Source organism: Mesocricetus auratus, unplaced genomic scaffold (genome assembly GCF_017639785.1).
Source record: "Mesocricetus auratus isolate SY011 unplaced genomic scaffold, BCM_Maur_2.0 Super-Scaffold_100003, whole genome shotgun sequence".
NCBI classification, from domain to species: domain Eukaryota; kingdom Metazoa; phylum Chordata; class Mammalia; order Rodentia; family Cricetidae; genus Mesocricetus; species Mesocricetus auratus.
The window spans coordinates 55,429,227-55,447,352 of record NW_024429188.1 but is presented as its reverse complement, the minus strand read 5'-3'; positions in this window follow the sequence as shown (position 1 = coordinate 55,447,352).

Sequence of the window (18,126 nt, the reverse complement as noted above, 5' to 3'; positions counted from 1 at the left end):
TAATTATCCTCCCTCAGTCTCCCATTTGATAGGATTGCAAACTTATAGTAGTATGTCCATCTTATTTCAAGATCTTTGAATTCTTTGCCCACTACTAGGTCTTCCATAGATACTGATTAAATTGATATGTTTGGTTAGTACTATTCATGGGAATGAATCCGTCATTTCTACATGCTCTTGTGAGACATTAAAAATGTCAACTGGTATTCTAGGTCTTCATTGCCTTAAGGAAAAAATTCTGCCCTACATGACTTAATAAGATGATTCAGGTAAGCTATGGTGATAATTGTATGAAGAATGTTACTTAATGTTATTACTGACAATGGTTTAAGTGGGCAGGGTAGTATTTGTATTCACATTGGAAGACATAAATTGGCAAACAGATACCATATGAAAAGGTCCAATTCTGGGCTGGTTTAACCCCCAGAAACACCTGACCTGACAAGGGTTAGTTCTTCAATCCCAGACTGATGGCTGGGAATCCAGCATGGGACTGATCAAGACCCCCTGAATGTGGGTGTCAGTGAGGAGGCCTAGGTAATCTATTGAGCCTTGGGTAGTAGATCAGTATTTATCCCGGGTATACAAATGGACTTTGGACTCCCATCCAATAATGAGAGATGCACTCTCACACTGGACTCTTGGGGGAGGGTCCAGGCCCTGCCCTGGATGAAATGGCAGACTATGAACACCCCCATGGTAGGCCTCACCCTCCCTGGGGAAATGAGGGGATAATGGGGGGATTATGGGGAGGGCGTGGGAGGAGGAGAGGGAAAGGGAGAGGGATCTGGAATTGACATGTGAAGTAACCTTGTTTCTAATTTAAATTTAAAAATGCTCCAAAAAAGAAAAAAGAAAAAGAAAAGGTCCAATTCACAGCTGTTTTTAATATATACAGCAGGTTTGATATGCTTTCTTAGACTTTCATTTTTGTCATAATAGTTTCAAATTTGTTCTTAATTTCTTCCATGATCAAATGATTTCCAAACCGAATTGTTTAATTGTCATATACATGTACATTTTCCAATTTTTCCTTCTTACTTAAATTTCTTCCAAATCTTCCAAACACACAATTTTACAGATCACCAAAAACTATACTAAAAGATCATCTAGATATTGTTTTTCAGTTAAAGAACAGCAACAAAACAAACTTTTTCAAAACTATCATGACACAAAATATTACCAACCATAGAAGAGTGCAACATCCAAATACAGCAAAGTGAAAGGTCACTAATAAAATTGAGTTTGATCAATTGCATTTCAATGCTTCCTATAGTCAATCACTTATATTAAAATATAAAAATTACAGTAACATTTTCAGAGAAATAAAGGGGAAAAACTTACCAAGTATGAATGTTATACCCAGAAAAGCTACCATTTAAATAATATACATAAAGAACAATACAATATTGTAAGCATTTTTCATAAACAATTTGGATCTTCAGAATGAACAGCCCCTAAATAATACAATATAGAAAAATAATAAATGAGTCACTATGTTAATGTTCTGTGAAATATGATCAAATGCCATGCAATATTTATAATGTATGAAGGGTTGGAGTAAGTGTGATTCATGTTAGTATAATTTTGCTATACTTTTGTTTCTATTCTCATCTTTGCCAAGGACATATTGCTACAAAATCTACACATGAGTAGGTCTCATGGATATAGGAGGAGAACACGAGATATGTTCCATACTTTCCCTAGGGAGCTATTCAGAGTGGATGGCTGTTAGGACAAGGCCTATATCCTCTTCACTATTGTAGCTACTAGTGAGTTGCCCATTCTCTAGTGGATAACTCCACATCCATGTTGGCAGCTCTAGTTAAGCTCAGTTAAACAAAACAAAGAAAAACAAAAGTCAAGAAGAGGGACGGACACTTCTTAGGAAGACAGAGGCTTGGTCTGGGTAGAAGGCAGATAACAGAGGTTGAGATATTATGAATAATCATAATAAAAGGAGACATTAACAGCCTGCCTTCAGCAATTGACTGATTATTCTGACAGAATTTTTTAAACAAATAAGAGGCTCTCAGATTACATCAAATGGTCCTAATAGAGATCTGCTGAAGATTCTAAATAAAACTTGCCAATATATTCCTTTTTCTTACTGAAAGCTGTAACATTCTTAGATATAGACAATATGATATAAAAACAAAAAATTAAACGTTTAGAAAAATGACTTTATTTTCTTTTGTCAAAATACACATGTCTGTGAGTCTCTGCATATATTACATTCCAAAAGGACTTTCCACTCCCTCCTCTCCTCCCAGTCCCTCACCCCCCCCAACTGACCCATTCCCCGGATCCATTTATCCTCCTATCCTTTCAGAAAAGCGCAGGCCTTCCAAATGTGGAATATCAAGTTGCAACAAACTAGTCACATCTCCTCATAATAAAGCTGGTTGAGGCAACCCAGTAAGAGGAAAAGGATACCAAAAGCAGGCATTGGAAAGGAAGAGGTCAAACTTTCACTATTTGAAGATGATATGATAGGTTTCATAAATGACCCAAAGAACTCTACCAGTGAATGCTTACAGTCGATTAACGCCTTCAGCAATGTGGCAGGCTACAAGATCAACTCAAAATCACTTGCCCTATTACATACAGATGATAAAAGGGCTGAGAAAGAAATCAGAGAAACATAAGCCTTTAAAATTGCCACAAACAACATAAAATACCTTAGGGTAACATTAACCAAACAAGTGAAAGACCTGTACAGCAAAAATTTTGAGTCCTTAAAGAAAGAAATTAAAGAAGCCCTCAGAAAATAGGAAGATCTCCCATGCTCTTGGATAGGTGGGATCAATGTAATAAAAATGGCAATCCTGCCAAAAGCAATCTACAGATTCAATGCAATCACCATTAAAATACCAGCACAATTCTTCACAGACCTTGAAAGAAAAATAATCAGTTTTGTACGGAAAAACAAAAGATCAAGGAGAGGCAAAACAACCTTACTCAACAAAGCAACATTTGGAGGCATCATCATTCCTGACCTCAAGCTCTATTATAGACATGTAGTCCTGAAAACAGTTTGGTATTGCACATTGGTATAGACCAATGGAATCAAATTGAAAACCCTGATATTAACCCATACATGTATGAACATCTGATCTTCGACAAAGAAGCTAAAAATATACAATGGAAAAAAGAAAGCATCCTTAACAAATGCTGCTGGCATAACTGGATGTTGGCATGTAGAAGACTGTGGATAGATCCATGTCTATCACCATGCACAAAACTTTAGTTCAAATGGATCAAAGACCTCAACATAAATCCAGCCACACTGAACATTTTAGAAGACAAAGTGGGTGGTACCCTTGAACAAATTGTTACAGGAGACAGCTTCCTGAACATAACACCAGTAGCAGAGACAGTGAGGACAGCAATTAATAAATGGGACCTCCTGAAACTGAGAATCTTCTGTAAGGCAAAGGACACAGTCAGCAAGACAAAAAGGCAGCCCACAGAATGGGAAAATATATTCACTAACACCACATCTGACAGCGGGCTGATCTCCAAAATTTACAAAGAATTCAAGAAGCAAGTCTCCAAAACACCAAAGGTTCCAGTTAAAAGGTGGAGTACAGAACTAAATAGAGAATTCTCAATAGAGGAGTCTAAAATGGCAGAGAAGCACTTGAGAAAGTGCTCAACATCCTTAACCATCCGGGAAATGCAAATGGATGACACTAGAAGAAACCATCCTGAGTGAGGTAACCCAGTCACAAAAAGAGAAACATGGCATGTACTCTCTCATATATGGATTTTAGACATAGATCTGGGGAGTGCCAGCCTACAATCCTATGGCCAGAGAGTCTGGGAAACAGAAACTTTATTTAGTGGCTGATCGAAGAAGAGGCAGACTCCCTTGATTAAGTACTGAGCTGAACTCAAGAAAGCCAGTAACAGAGAGGGAGGACTGATGATCAAAGGGATTAAGACTGGGCTGGTTTAACCCCCAGAAACAGCTGACCAGACAAAGGTTAACTCTTGAATCCCAGGCATCAGCCTGGGAAGCCAGCATGGGACTGATCAAGACCCCCTGAATCTGGGTGTCAGTGAAGAGGCCTAGGGAATCTATTGAGCCTTGGGCAGCAGATCAGTACCCATCCCAAGTATACACATGGACTTTGGACTCCCATAGAACAATGTGAGGTGCACTCTCACCCTGAACTCTTGGGGAAGGGTATAGGCCCTGCCCTATATGAAATGACAGATTATGCACACCCCCATGGAGGGCCTCACCCTCCCTGGGGAAATGAGGGGATAACGGGGGGGGGCAAGGGAGGAAGGGAGGGAATGGGAGAGGGACCTGGAACTGACTTGTGAAGCAACCTTGTTTCTTATCTAAATTTAAACTGGAAATAAAATTTAAAAAAAAAGGTGGAGTACAGAACTAAATAGAGAATTCTCAATAGAGGAGTCTAAAATGGCAGAGAAGCACTTGAGAAAGTGCTCAACATCCTTAACCATCCGGGAAATGCAAATCAAAACAACTCTGAGACACCATCTTACTCCTATCAGAATGGCTAAAATAAAAAACACTGAAGACAATTTATGCTGGAAAAGATGTGGAGAGAGGGGAACACTCCTCCACTGCTGGTGGGAGTGCCAACTTGTGTAGCCACTTTGTAAATCAGTATGGAGATTCCTCAGAAAAATGGGAATAAACCTACCACAAGACCCAGAAACTCCACTCTTAGGCATATATCCAAAAGATGCCCATTCATACAACATGGATGTCTGTTCCACTATGTTCATAGCAGCATTATTTGTAATAGCCAGAACCCGGAAGCAACCTAGATGCCCCTCAACCGAAGAGTGGACAGAGAAAATGTGGTAAATTTACACAATGGAGTACTATTCAGCAGAAAAAAACAATGGAATCCTGAAATTTGCAGGCACATGGATGGCACTAGAAGAAACCATCCTGAGTGAGGTAACCCAGTTACAAAAAGAGAAACATGGTATGTACTCTCTCATATATGGATTTTAGACATAGATCTGGGGAGTGCCAGCCTACAATCCCATGGTCAGAGAGTCTGGGAAACAGAACCTTCATTCAGTGGCTGATGGAAGCAGAGGCAGACTCCCACAGCTAAATACTGAGCTAAACTCAAGAAATCCAATGACAGACAGGGAGGACTGATGAGCAAAGTGGTTAAGACTGGGCTGGTTTAACCGCCAGAAACAGCTGACCTGACAAGGGTTAGCTCTTCAATCCCAGACTGATGGCTGGGAAACCAGCATGGGACTGATCAAGACCCCCTGAATGTGGGTGTCATTGAGAAGGGCTAGGTAATCTATTGAGCCTTGGGTAGTAGATCAGTATTTATCCTGTGTATACAAATGGACTTTGGACTCCCATCCAACAATGAGAGATGCACTCTCACCATGGACTCTTGCGGGAGGGTCTAGGCCCTGCTCTGGATGAAATGACAGACTATGGACACCCCCATGGATGGCCTCACCCTCCCTGGAGAAATGAGGGGATATTGGAGTGGTGGGTGGGAGGGCACGGGAGGAGGGGAGGGAAAGGGAGAGGCATCTGGAATTGACATGTGAAGCAACCTTGTTTCTAATTTAAATTTAAATTTAAAAATAAAAAATAAAATATTGTCTTCAAAAAAAAAAAACAAAAAAGGAGTCAGAGACAGCTCCCACTCCCAAGGTTAGTAGTCCTATAAGAACACAAAGCTACACAACCATAATATATATGCAGAGGACCTAGGCCAGACAGGCTAGCAAAGTGTCTCTGTGAACCCCTATGGGATCTGGTTAGTTGGTTCTGTAGGTTTTCTTGTGGTATCATCAATCCCTGTGGCTCCTTTCTCCCCATTCCACAGGATTCACCAAGCTCTGCTGAATGTTTGTCTTTAGCTTCTTTATGTGCTCCCATCAGTTGCTGAGTGACGTCTCTCTAATGACAACTGGTCTAGGCACCAATCTATCAGTATAGCATGCTAGGAATCATTTGACTTTTTGCCTGTCATGTTTGTTTCTATTCTAGGACTCTATGCTATCCAGCCTCTGGTTCCTGGCCCTCAGGCAGTGTCAGGAATGTGCTTCTTCTCCTGTCAGGGGTCTCAAGCTGGACCAGTAATTCATTGGCCAACCCCTCAAGTTCTGCACCACCTTTACCCCAGCACATTTTGAAGGCAGGACAAATTGTAGCTCAAAGGTGTTATGGCTGGACTGGTATCACAATCCCTCCACTGGAAGCCTTGCTTGGCCACAGAAACATGGAGAGTTCAGGCTCCATATCCCACTTTACTGGAATCTTCTCTAGGATCATCTCATATATTCTGGGAGTTTTCACAGCACTAGGTTTTTACCTTGTTCCCTAAACACCCCCCCCAAATTAAGTCATCTCGCCAGTACTCTATCCTTCTAAAGACAAGTCTGTCCACTTTCTCCATATCTATTCAGTATAATACTTAAAGTTCTACCTAGAACAATAGGACAACTAAAGGAGATCAAAAGGATACAAAGTGTAAAGGAAGAAGCCGAAGTATCACTATTTAGATGAGATGATAGTATGCATAAATGACCCAAAAATTCTCCTAGGGAACTCCTACAACTGATAAGCACCTTCAGCAACATGGCTGAATACAAAATTAACTAAAAAAAATCAAGTGACAAACTGACTGAGAAAAAATCAGGGAAGCAACACTCTTCACAATAGCCACAAACAATGGGAAATATCTTGGGGTTATTCTAACCAAGCAAGTGAAAGACGTATATGATAAAAACTTCAAGTCTTTAAAGAAAGAAATTGAAGAAGATATCAGAAGATGGAAATATCTCCTATGCTCATGGGTTGGTAGGATTAACGTAAATTGCCATCTGACCAAAACAAATCTACAGATTCAAAGCAATCCCCATCAATATTGCAGCACAATTCTTTAAATACCTTGAAAGAATAATATTCAATTTCATATGGATAAACAAAACAAAAACAAAAACCCAGGATATCTAAAACAATCCTGAACAATTAAAGAACTTCTGAAGTTATCACCATCCCTGATTTCAAGCACTATACAGAGCTATAGTAATAAAAAATGCATGATATTGGCATAAGAACACATAGGTTGATCAATGAAATTGAATCAAAGACCCAGATATAAATCCACAAACCTATGGATACCTGATTTTTGATAAATAAGCCAGAAATATATTATGGAAAAAGGAAAGCATCCTCAGCAAATTGTTCTGGTCTAACTGATATCAGCAGATAAAAGAATGTAAATAGATCCATATCTATCACACTACACAAAACTCAAGTCCAGGTGGATCAAAGACGTCAATATTAAATCAGATACGCTGAACTTGATAGAAAGGAAAGTAGGAAATAGCCTTGAACACATTGGCACAGGAAATAATTTCTGAATAGAACACTTGTAGCACAGACACTAAGATCGATATTTAATAAATAGGTCCTCATAAAACTGAAAAGCTTCTGCAAGGCAAAAGACACTGTCAATATGACAGAGCTTCAGCCTACAAAATGGGAAAAGATTTTAACCAACTCCTCATCTGAGAGAAGGCTAATATCAAAAATATATAAAGAATTCCATACATTAGACATCAAAAAATAAATAATTTTAATGGGGTATGTATCTAAACAGAGAATTCTCAATAGAGGAATCTTAAGTGTCTGACAAACACTTAAACAAATACTCAATATCTTTAACCAAAGAAATGCAAATCAAAACTGATTCAAGATTCTATCTTATAACTGTCAGAATGACTAAGATCAAAAACAAAAGTGACAGCTCATGCTGGTGAGCATGTAGAACAAGTGAAACAATCCTCCATTGATGGAGGGAGTGCAAATATGTACAGCTACGATGGACATCAGTATGTGGTTTCTCAGACAGTTAGGAATTCATCGACCTCAAGACCCAGCTATACGACTCCTGGGCATATACCCAAAGAATGCTTCATTCTACCATAAGGACACTTGCTCAACTATGTTCATAGCTTTATTCACAATAGCCAGAACCTGGAAACAACCTAAATGTCCCTTAACTGTAGAATGGATGAAGAAAATCTGGAACATTTACACAACTGAGTATTACTCAGCTGTTAAATAAAAATGGCATCAAAAAATTTGCAGGGCAATGAATGGAAATAGAAAAAAATCATGCTGAGTGAGGTACCCAGACCCAGAAAGGCAAACATGGTATTTACTCACTTAGAAGTGAATATTAGCTGTAAAGTAAAGGAAAGTAATGCTACAATCCATATACCCAGAGATGATAGCTAATAAACTGAATAGAACAAAACATACAAGCTAACAGAAAAATAGAGAGCCAAAAAAGCGTAAGAAACACATATGGAATCAGAGATGAACACGTTTGCAAATACAAAAATCTCATAAAAAACAAAATTGGCAATGATGGCAATGATAATGTATAAGTAAAAGATCTCTAGTCTAGGGTAAGGAGAGAGAGAGAGAGAGAGAGAGAGAGAGAGAGAGAGAGAGAGAGAGAGAGAGAGAGAGAGAGAGAGAGAGAGAGGGAGAACCCCCAGACAAAGCATTGTGATCCAAAAAAGAATACATAAAAACTCAGAAAATACGATCAAGTTGAGTATGTGCTGGCCATCTACTGCTGGGCATGATGCCTAGACTTAACAGTGCTTTGAATATCCAGTGAGACTCCCTCCACTGGAGAAACCAAAGTTTACATTTGCCAGTGATTATCGTTTGGAGATACCTTCTGGTTTAAAGATATATGAACTTTTGTCCACTTCCACTCTCAGCCCCAGGACATCATCAGGCCCAAACCTGTGGAGTAATACAATGTCTTTAAAGATGGAGGGGACTCAGTTATCAAGTCAGATTTATTAAAAGGTGTCAGTCAATAAACTACACTAACAATACAGAATTTTACTGCTGTCACTATGTATCCAACTAATACAGCTTCACCATTTCCAACTTTGCTAGTTGGGGATTAGAGCCTAGCCTCCAGCCACACGTGCTCTATTGGAGCCTGTGCTTCTTCTCCCCTGGATTTTATCAGGTCACTACCTCCAGAGACGGCGATGCCTATTGGGCCAAACCACCCCATTACCGAATATCAGACCGAATTCCCACAACGTGTCTTATTACTTCATATCAAAGAATTACATGACTAAGAATAAATTAAATGCATAAATTAGTAGAGGGAAAGAGATAATAGAGCATATTTGTCAAAAAACATATTCAATTTCTGGTCAGGAAAATCTCTCTTCTCAGGATGGAGAAACGAATCTGTAGTTAAGAGGACCTGCTGCACAATGATGAGGTCAGGAGTTCAGGTGCCAGTAACCATGTAGCAAAGCTGGCATCCACGAGCACATCTAAAACCAGCTCTGAATCAGCACCGCCCCTGTATGTCAACACCATCCTTTAGCCTCTGAATGTGCACACACACAGACAAATAATTAAATCTTAAAAAGAATTAAAGTAGTTAAAATCTCAATTAGACTAAGAAATATGTAAGAAGACTAAAATAAAATCAGAGATAAAGAGGGAGGTCATTGTTAGCATTCAAAAAACAAATTGACAATAAATTTATTAGAAGTATATAATTACCTCATACAAATTTGGTTTACAAAACTGATAGCAAATTGCTACATCCATACATCTTACAAAGTGAATAATGAAGAAGTGGATAATTGAGTAAACATATAACAGAAACTAAAACATTTCTTGTTACTGAAATCTTAATAGGTATTGTTAGCAATAATAATAAAGAAGTTTATTCAACTATGTACATGCATATATTAAAATATTTATATCTATAATTGAGATATACATACATACTAATCAGAATCAGGCAAGAAATATATATTCTCTGTAGGAAACAAACAATAATGTGTCAAACTAAAAGTGTGTTACACTCTTCAGAAAGTTAGTTTTACACTATAAATGCATTAGAGATCCATGAGTTCTAAATTCCCACCAAATTTAGGTGATGTCAGAATTCTTTATTCATTCTAATGGATGCATTGTGTTATCCCAATGCACTATTCACTTGAATCGAACTGTTTGGTAAACTATTTAAGCTTCATAAATGAAATATTAATGCATTTAAGTAATTCAATCCCTAAGTGTGGTATATTTTCTGCTAATAGTTATTACCTGCAGTATGCATTGTCTATATAAAGTTAATGCTTTCTGGTATTAATCCACACACCTATGAACTCCTGATTTTTACAAAGAAGCTAAAATTATACAATGGAAAAGAAAGCACCTTCCACAAATGGTGCTGGCCTAACTGGATGCTGACATGTAGAAGATTGCAGATAGACTATCCTTATTCAGAAAACTCAAGTCCATTTTGGGTCAAGGACCTTAACATAAATTCAGTCACACTGAACCTCACAGAAGAGAAAATGGGAAGTAGCCTTCAAAGCATCGGAACAGAAGATCACTTAACATAACACCAGTAGCACAGATACTGAGATTGACAGTTAATAAACAGGACCTCCTGAAACTGAGAAGCTTCTCTAAGGCAAAGGAAACAGTCAACAAGACAAAATGGCAGCCCACAGTATGGGAAAAGATCTTCTCCAACCCCACATCTGACAGAGGGCTGATTTCCAAAATATACAAAGAACTCAAGAAGCTACTCAGCAAAACACCAAATAATCCAAATAAAAATGGCGTACACGTCTAAATAGAGAATTCTCAATAGAGGAATCGCAAATGGCTGACAGGCACTGAAGAAACTGATCAATATCCTTAGCCATCAGGGAAATGTGAATCAAAACAACTCTGAGATACCATCTTACCCCTGTCACAACGACATTTTTATGATGGAGAGGATTTGGAGAAAGGGGAACCTCCACTGCTGGTGGAAGTGCAAACTCCCACAGTCACTGTGGTTCCTCAGAAAATGGGAATCAGTCAACCATAAGATCCAGCAATTCCACTCTTAGGCAAATACCCAAAAAATGCACATTCATACAACAAGGATGTCTTTTCCACTATGTTCATAGAAGCATTACTTGTGATAGCCAGAACCAGGAAGCAACCAAGATGCCCCCTCAACTGAAAAACAGATGGAGAAAACTTGGTACATATACACAATGAAGTACTACTCAGCCGAAAAAAATGGAATCTTGAAATTCTCAGGCAAATGGATGGAACTAGAAGAAACCATCCTTAGTGAGATAACCCAGACACAGAAAGAAAAACATGGCATGTACTCATTAACAAGTAGATTTTAGACCTAGAACAAAGGATAACCAGTCTACAACCCACAACTCCAGAGAAGCTAAGAAACAAGGAGGACCCTAAGAGGGACCTACATGGATGCCCCCTGAGAAGGGGAAAGGGACAAGATCTCCTGAGTAATTTGGGTGCACTGGGGAGGGGGAAGAAGGAAATGGCTGAGGAAGTTAAGAGAAAGAGGAAAGAGAAGGGGAAGGGAGGGAAAGGAGGAGAGAAGAGGAGAGAGAGGAAAGGGAAAGAGGAAGGGAGAAGGGGAGGGGAGGGACTTGGAGAAAAAGCAGGGAAGAAAGCAGAAGGGGAGAGGGGAGGAGAACATGGGGATCAGGAAAGTCAAACAAGTTGAGGGAAGGACAGAGCAGGAGAATAGGGAAGGAGATACCTTAACAGAGGCAGTCTTTAATGGGCTTAACTAGAAATCTGGCACTAGTGAAATTTCCACATAGATGGCCCCAACTAAGAATCTAAGCAATAGTGGAGAGGCTACCTTAAATGCCCTTTCCCTATAATGAGATTGATGACTACCTTAAATGCCATCATAGAGCCTTTATCCAGTAGCTGATGGAAGAAAAAGCAGATTCACAGCTTCCAGGGGACCTAGTTTGGTCTTACCTGGTCCCCAGCTGTTAGTGTGGAGTCAGTGAACTCCCACTTGCTCAGGTCAGCTGAGCTCTCATATTGCTTTGTTCATGTATTTTTTTTTATCTTATCAGTCTTTTGCTCATTTATTTTGATTTTCATTTTGATGTTTTTTGTGATATTTTGCTTGTTTCGTGTTTTTTATTTTGTTTTCGTTTTGATTTTTTATAAGAAAGAATGAAATTAACATAATAAAGTTGGGTAGTTAGTGAGATGGAGAGGATCTGGGAGGAACTGCAGAAGACAAAAACATGATCAAATACATATTATATGAAAATAATCAGTTACAAATTGCAGAGATCAACTGACAATATTCCAAACCTCAATTGTTGCATTTACAACACAACTCCTACATATAAGGCTCAGGGAATATTGTGAAAGTGGAATTACAGAAATATTGTAATACTCAGAAAACCACGACATTTGCTGTCTTTAAAAAAATTAATTTAATTTAATATCCAAAATGTGAGGAGGAGGGATATTTCTGGAAGCAATTGGGTGAGTAGAGGGTGCATAAGATCAAGATATGTTGTATGGAATTCTATGAAAATATTAAGTTAAATAAACTTCTGCTGTGATATCCAATACTCCAAAATAAGTGGTTTTGAACCCTTAGATAGCAGTGTCCAGATAAGCCATGGTCCCCACCCTACCAAACACATCTCTTTCATGGGAAGTTCTATCAGGTCAAAAAAAGGTGACTACTTCCAAATTGTTACCATCCACCAAGTTCCAACAAAATAATTTTCTTTGTGACTTTTTAAGTAGCTTAACCCACAATAATCTCTTGCTTACTATGAATAAATAGAAATTCTGTGGATTCTGTATTCACATTTCTTTTTCATTACTTAATTTGAAATCTTGGTACAGATTAAACCAAAGAAAATTGAAATTTGAATTCTACATTTCTTTCCCTGTGCCTTTAACTTGTCTGTAGTTTGTAGTTAATGGACTGCCTGATTTGTCTGTCCATTGTGTGGCTGATCTATGCCCCTGCTCCCTGTGTTTTCTGTCCCTAACAAAGAGTTTTGCTCTACATTTATTCACCCAGAGTAGCAAACACACACACACACACACACACACACACACACACACACACACACACAGGGGTTATCAATATTTTTCTTGAAAAAATTTCAGACAACATTTTTTATCACAATTCTCTTCCTGTAACTCCTCCAAGATCCTCCCTTTTCCCCACTTACCTAACTCCATCCCTCCTTTCTCCCTCTTTAGAAAAGCAAACATTCAAATAGAAAAAACAAACAAGTCAGAATAAAAAGTAACAACAAAGATAAAGTACAAGGGAAACACTCTATAACAAAAAGCATAAAAGTCTAGAATGGGAAATCATGATATGCAAGCAAAGTTCTAGTAAGATACTTTTAAAGATTGGTGTTACACGTTTGAGTTGCTGTCAGCAAATTATTATCATAACAAACACATGCAAACGTACATTCTTCTTGATGGGGTGTAAAGATTACAAAATTTAAGATTAAAGCTATGGAGACAGAGTAAAGAGCAGTATAACAATTTGAAAAGAAAGGAGGGTCCTGAAGCTAGCTATACTGGGTGATCTGAAATAAAACAAAATAATATATGTACAAAACTAAAAAATAGTGAATAAATATGGTCATAACAAATAGAATCTGTGATTCTTTTAATCATTTACTTTTTAACTTTTATTACTTTAATTTTAAATAGCTTGCTTCACATGTCAATCCCAGTTCCCTCTCCCTCCCCTCCTCCCGCAACAACCCATCATTCACCCAGCCTCCCACCCTATTCCCATTTCCTTCCACAAAGGGGATATCCAGAGTCTGTCATTTCACTCGGGGAAGGGTCCAGGCACTCTCCTAAGATTCCAGACTGAGAGAGCATCCCTCTTTGTATTATGGATATACAAAGTCCATTTGTATGCCAGAGATAAACACTGATCCACCGCCCAGGGCCCCATAGGTTGCCCAGGCCTCCTCACTGACTGTCACACTCAGGGGGTCTGGATCAGTCCCATGCTGGCCTCCCAGCTGTAGGTCTGGGGTCCAAGAGCTCCCCCTTGTTCAGATCAGCTGTCTCTGCTGGTTTCGCTAGCCCATTCTTTGCCAATTTGCTCATCGCTCCTCTCTCTCTGTCACTGGGTTCCATGGGTTTAGTTCAGTGTTTAACTGTGGGTGTTTGCCTCTGCTTCCATCAGTCACTGGATGAAGGTTCTAGGATGGCATATAGTGTAGACGTCAAGTTCATTATCAGGAATGGGAATTTAAGGTGGTCTCTCCAATATTGCTTAGCTTGCCAGTTTGTGTCATCTCTTTAGATCACTCGAGGTCTCACTGTGCCAGATCTGTCTTCTAACCTATGACTCCCTCTATTATGGTATTTCTCATCCTATTCTTCCCCTATCCTACCCCTGACTCAACCTTCCTGTTCCTCCATGACCTACTCTCTCTTACTCTTCTCCCCCTCTCTTCTTCCACGCTCCCACCCACACACCTCTCACCGTGTTCCCAATCTGTTCAGGAAATCTTGCCTTATTTCTCTTCTCTGGGGTAGCATGCATATCTTTCTTAAGTTCCTTCCTGTTTCCCAGACTCTCTGTCAGTGAAAGTGCAGACTGGCACTATCCTGATCCATGTCTAAAATTCATATATGAGTGAGTACATACCATGTTTGTATTTTTGTGACTGGGTTACCTCCCTCAGGATGGTTTCTTCTAGTGCCATCCATTTAGCTGCTAATTTCAAGATTCCATTGTTTTTTTTCTGCTGAGTAGTACTCCATTGTGTGATAATCATTTATTTTTATTTTGGGGATATAGTATAGTTCCACCACTTCCTCCATTCTTTCATGGACTTTTCCCCCCGTTGATTGTTGTTACGGACATATATGTATACCTGAGTATATATGAATTTCCCCCCCAAAACACATGTACAACATGCTCTTCTTCTTCTTCTTCTTCTTCTTCTTCTTCTTCTTCTTCTTCTTCTTCTTCTTCTTCTTCTTCTCCTCCTCCTTCTTCTTCTTCTTCTTCTTCTTCTTCTTCTCCTCCTCCTCCTTCTTCTTCTTCTTCTTCTTCTTCTTCCTCATTTTTCCACCAGTACTAGATGATAAGATCCTACTGCTGAAGACAACACACACACACACACACACACACACACACACACACACACACACACACACTTTAGTAGCAAAATACATATATTAACCTGGAAGTTCTGCAAGGTTTCTTCCTGCCATGCAGATTTCATGATACATAAAGATTTCATTCAGGGATGGAAGATGAACAGTATCAATACTCTTATCAATCTGTGAATTCTATGAACTACAATACTAGAATGCTAGGTAACATGTGCCCACTGGTTCAATAGTGGGATGACTCAACACTTATGGGTATAACCAATCACTTGCAGATTGAGCTTGAGGCCTACTCCATAAGAGATAATGTAAACTTAAGTGTAGTTAAAAGTCCATGATGGAGAAGGTATTTGGAGTGGGGGAGGGGAAATATAAAGAGAAATGTTACTCTTGTTTAATTAATTGGCATGGCATCAAATTTCAGTCTAAACATTTGTTTACTGTAGACAAATCCTGCAATCAGCCTTGACCAGAGAAGCTTCTTTTCTCAATTAATGACAGTAAATGGATGCACAAGGTACTGAGAATAAGGGATAAGTAAGTGTTCAGCCCTAAGCAGAACATTTATCAACCCCCTCCCAATACTCAGAGAAGAACCACAAAAATACTACCTCCTAGGCACAACAAAGCAATTGCAACCATAAACTCACAGTAGCTATGGCTACCTGCACTAGGTCTGCATGGGCCTCTTGACATTCTTCCATGAAATTACAAAACTATATCTCACCCTGCACAAATGATGCAAGTTCTGAAACTTAGAATGTTTGGAGGTCAGACATGGTATGTTGTAGGCAGCAACTTACTAGATAGGACTCTAATGGCTCATAAATTAATAGTAACAAGGGAAATTGTGTTTTATTTTTGCTTATCATGTTTTAAAATTCTTTGTGGAATTTTCTAGATTAATGACTCATCTTGGTGTGCACACCCCACTGGGAAAGTGGCACTGGTATGTATGAAAAAGCAAGAAAGCAAGCTGAATGAACTGGGGTTAGGGGAGAGGGTGCTGGCCAGTAAGCAGCCCTCCCCAGTGCCTTCTACTTCAGTCCCTGCCTCCAGGTTTCTGGCCTGGCATCACTCAGTGATTGACTTATCAGTTGTAAGATGAAATCCTTTACTTTCCAAGTTGCTACTATAAATAAGAAAATGACCAAACTACAAGACTTGATTCTTGGGGTATGGTGTTTGCTTTCTGAGACACTTTTCTGATTATGCCTCTGTGATACAACAAAGAATTTTTGCATAATAGGCATAAATATCTCCATATGAGCCACCTGAGAGGCGAGAAAAATAGTTTCTGTCAAAGAATTACACACAGAAATGCATTAAACACAGCCCTAAGCAGAGTTAAGGACACCATTTTAAACATGAGTCTTGAAATACAGGAATAAAATTATGAATTTTTGCAACATTGTGATCATAGTGCTTTGTCTTTCATGATAGCAGAATTTCCTAAGTTAGGGTTTTTAGATGTCAATAAGAGAAAATTTCTTCCAGTTTTAAGCTACACTTGCAGAGTGAAATTTACAGGGCTTTTCATCCACAGGCAGGCAGCTCCAAAGTAGTTATTCATCTGAGAATTCACAGCACCATTGTAACTTCCAATTAGCAAAACATACATTAAAAGCTGCTGTAAACCACTCTAGGAAGCCAGCTGATGGCTGTGATTAATAGCTGTGCATCTACAACTACTGCACACAGGTCTTAACAGAGCTATTTGTAAATTGTCAACACAAACTCATGCAACCTCAGCTTATCAATCAAGAAAGTATGCATTGGAGTTGGTTAATTACAGCCCTCTTCTCTGGCACCAGAATGTGTATAATATTTCTCAATGACTGAAAAGTGCCAAAGACCAGAGAGGATGCTAATTTAGAAGCAAAATCTTATAATTGAAATATACTTGTTTCTGCTAGTTAGGTCTCATAAACAGAAACATAGGTTCAATTTAAGCACATAAAGATCCTTCATTTCCAATTTCTATGGTCTTTCTTTTGTTATACATGTCCTCATAAATTATCTTGTTGCTATAGCAATACTTTCCGATGTTATAAAATTACATCTCCCAAGAACAGCATTTGTAGATCTCTCACTTACCTTGGGTTTCTTACTAACTCATCTTAAAAACAACTCTCACACAATTTGGATTCACAGAGAAAACAAAAAAAAAGAAAAACAAGAGAAGGACAACATATTTTATAATCATTGGCACACTGTTTGCAGCTTCCAAGGGAAGGGGGAGAACAGTCATTTTATATAGCATGGTCCTATTAATTTGCCAATGCATCGATATGCATTGTTTTATATGATCTTATTGTTAGATTACAAACCTGGGACAAAAGTCTGAGATGCCTATTTAACATATTAAAGCAGACCTAGCTGCCAGGTTCTCCTTGCTACCCTCAGTCCCTACCTGTTAGAGGGCCCTTCTGGATGCCATAGCCCACCCCCTACCCTAAATTCTCCAGCCCAGGTGGATGGGCTGCTCCTCCCCATATAATCCATCCATGTTGGTTACCTACTCTCTTTGTTCCTTTGGTCCTCCTGGCTGCTGCACCGGATTCCCCTTTCTTTCCTTTTCCTTTCCCTCCCTCTCTCCCCAAATGGCACAGCTCAGTATCATGTTCACTCTGGACTCTCTGAGATGTCCTTGACTTTGGCTGTGATCTTTCACATATCTATAATAAACATTCTCTTCCACCCTAGGAGCAGATACGTTTCCTTTCCTTTTTATTTCTCTTTTTCACTCATTTATGACACCAAAGGAGGTAGGTAAAGCAAGCATGGTAATATGTAAAAGATGATAGCAGGTATGACTAATGATACAGCAAAGTGTGTGGTATTCTCATTAGCATAGTCATCCCTATGGGATGTGGCTTATATACATTTATACTTTGGTAATATTTGAAAAGTCTTGATAAAATTAGAAATACAAAGTATAGCTGAATCTTTTTTGTCAGAAATGAGCCATACTTACCATATTTGTAAGCACTATCAATTAGTTTATTTCCACAAAACATCAAAGTTTAGGTATGTAAGATAGACACTTGAAAAAAGTCTGAATATTAGTAAATTAATGGTCTTTCTTAATAATTTTTGAGGTACTAAATTTTTTTTACTAAAGGTTT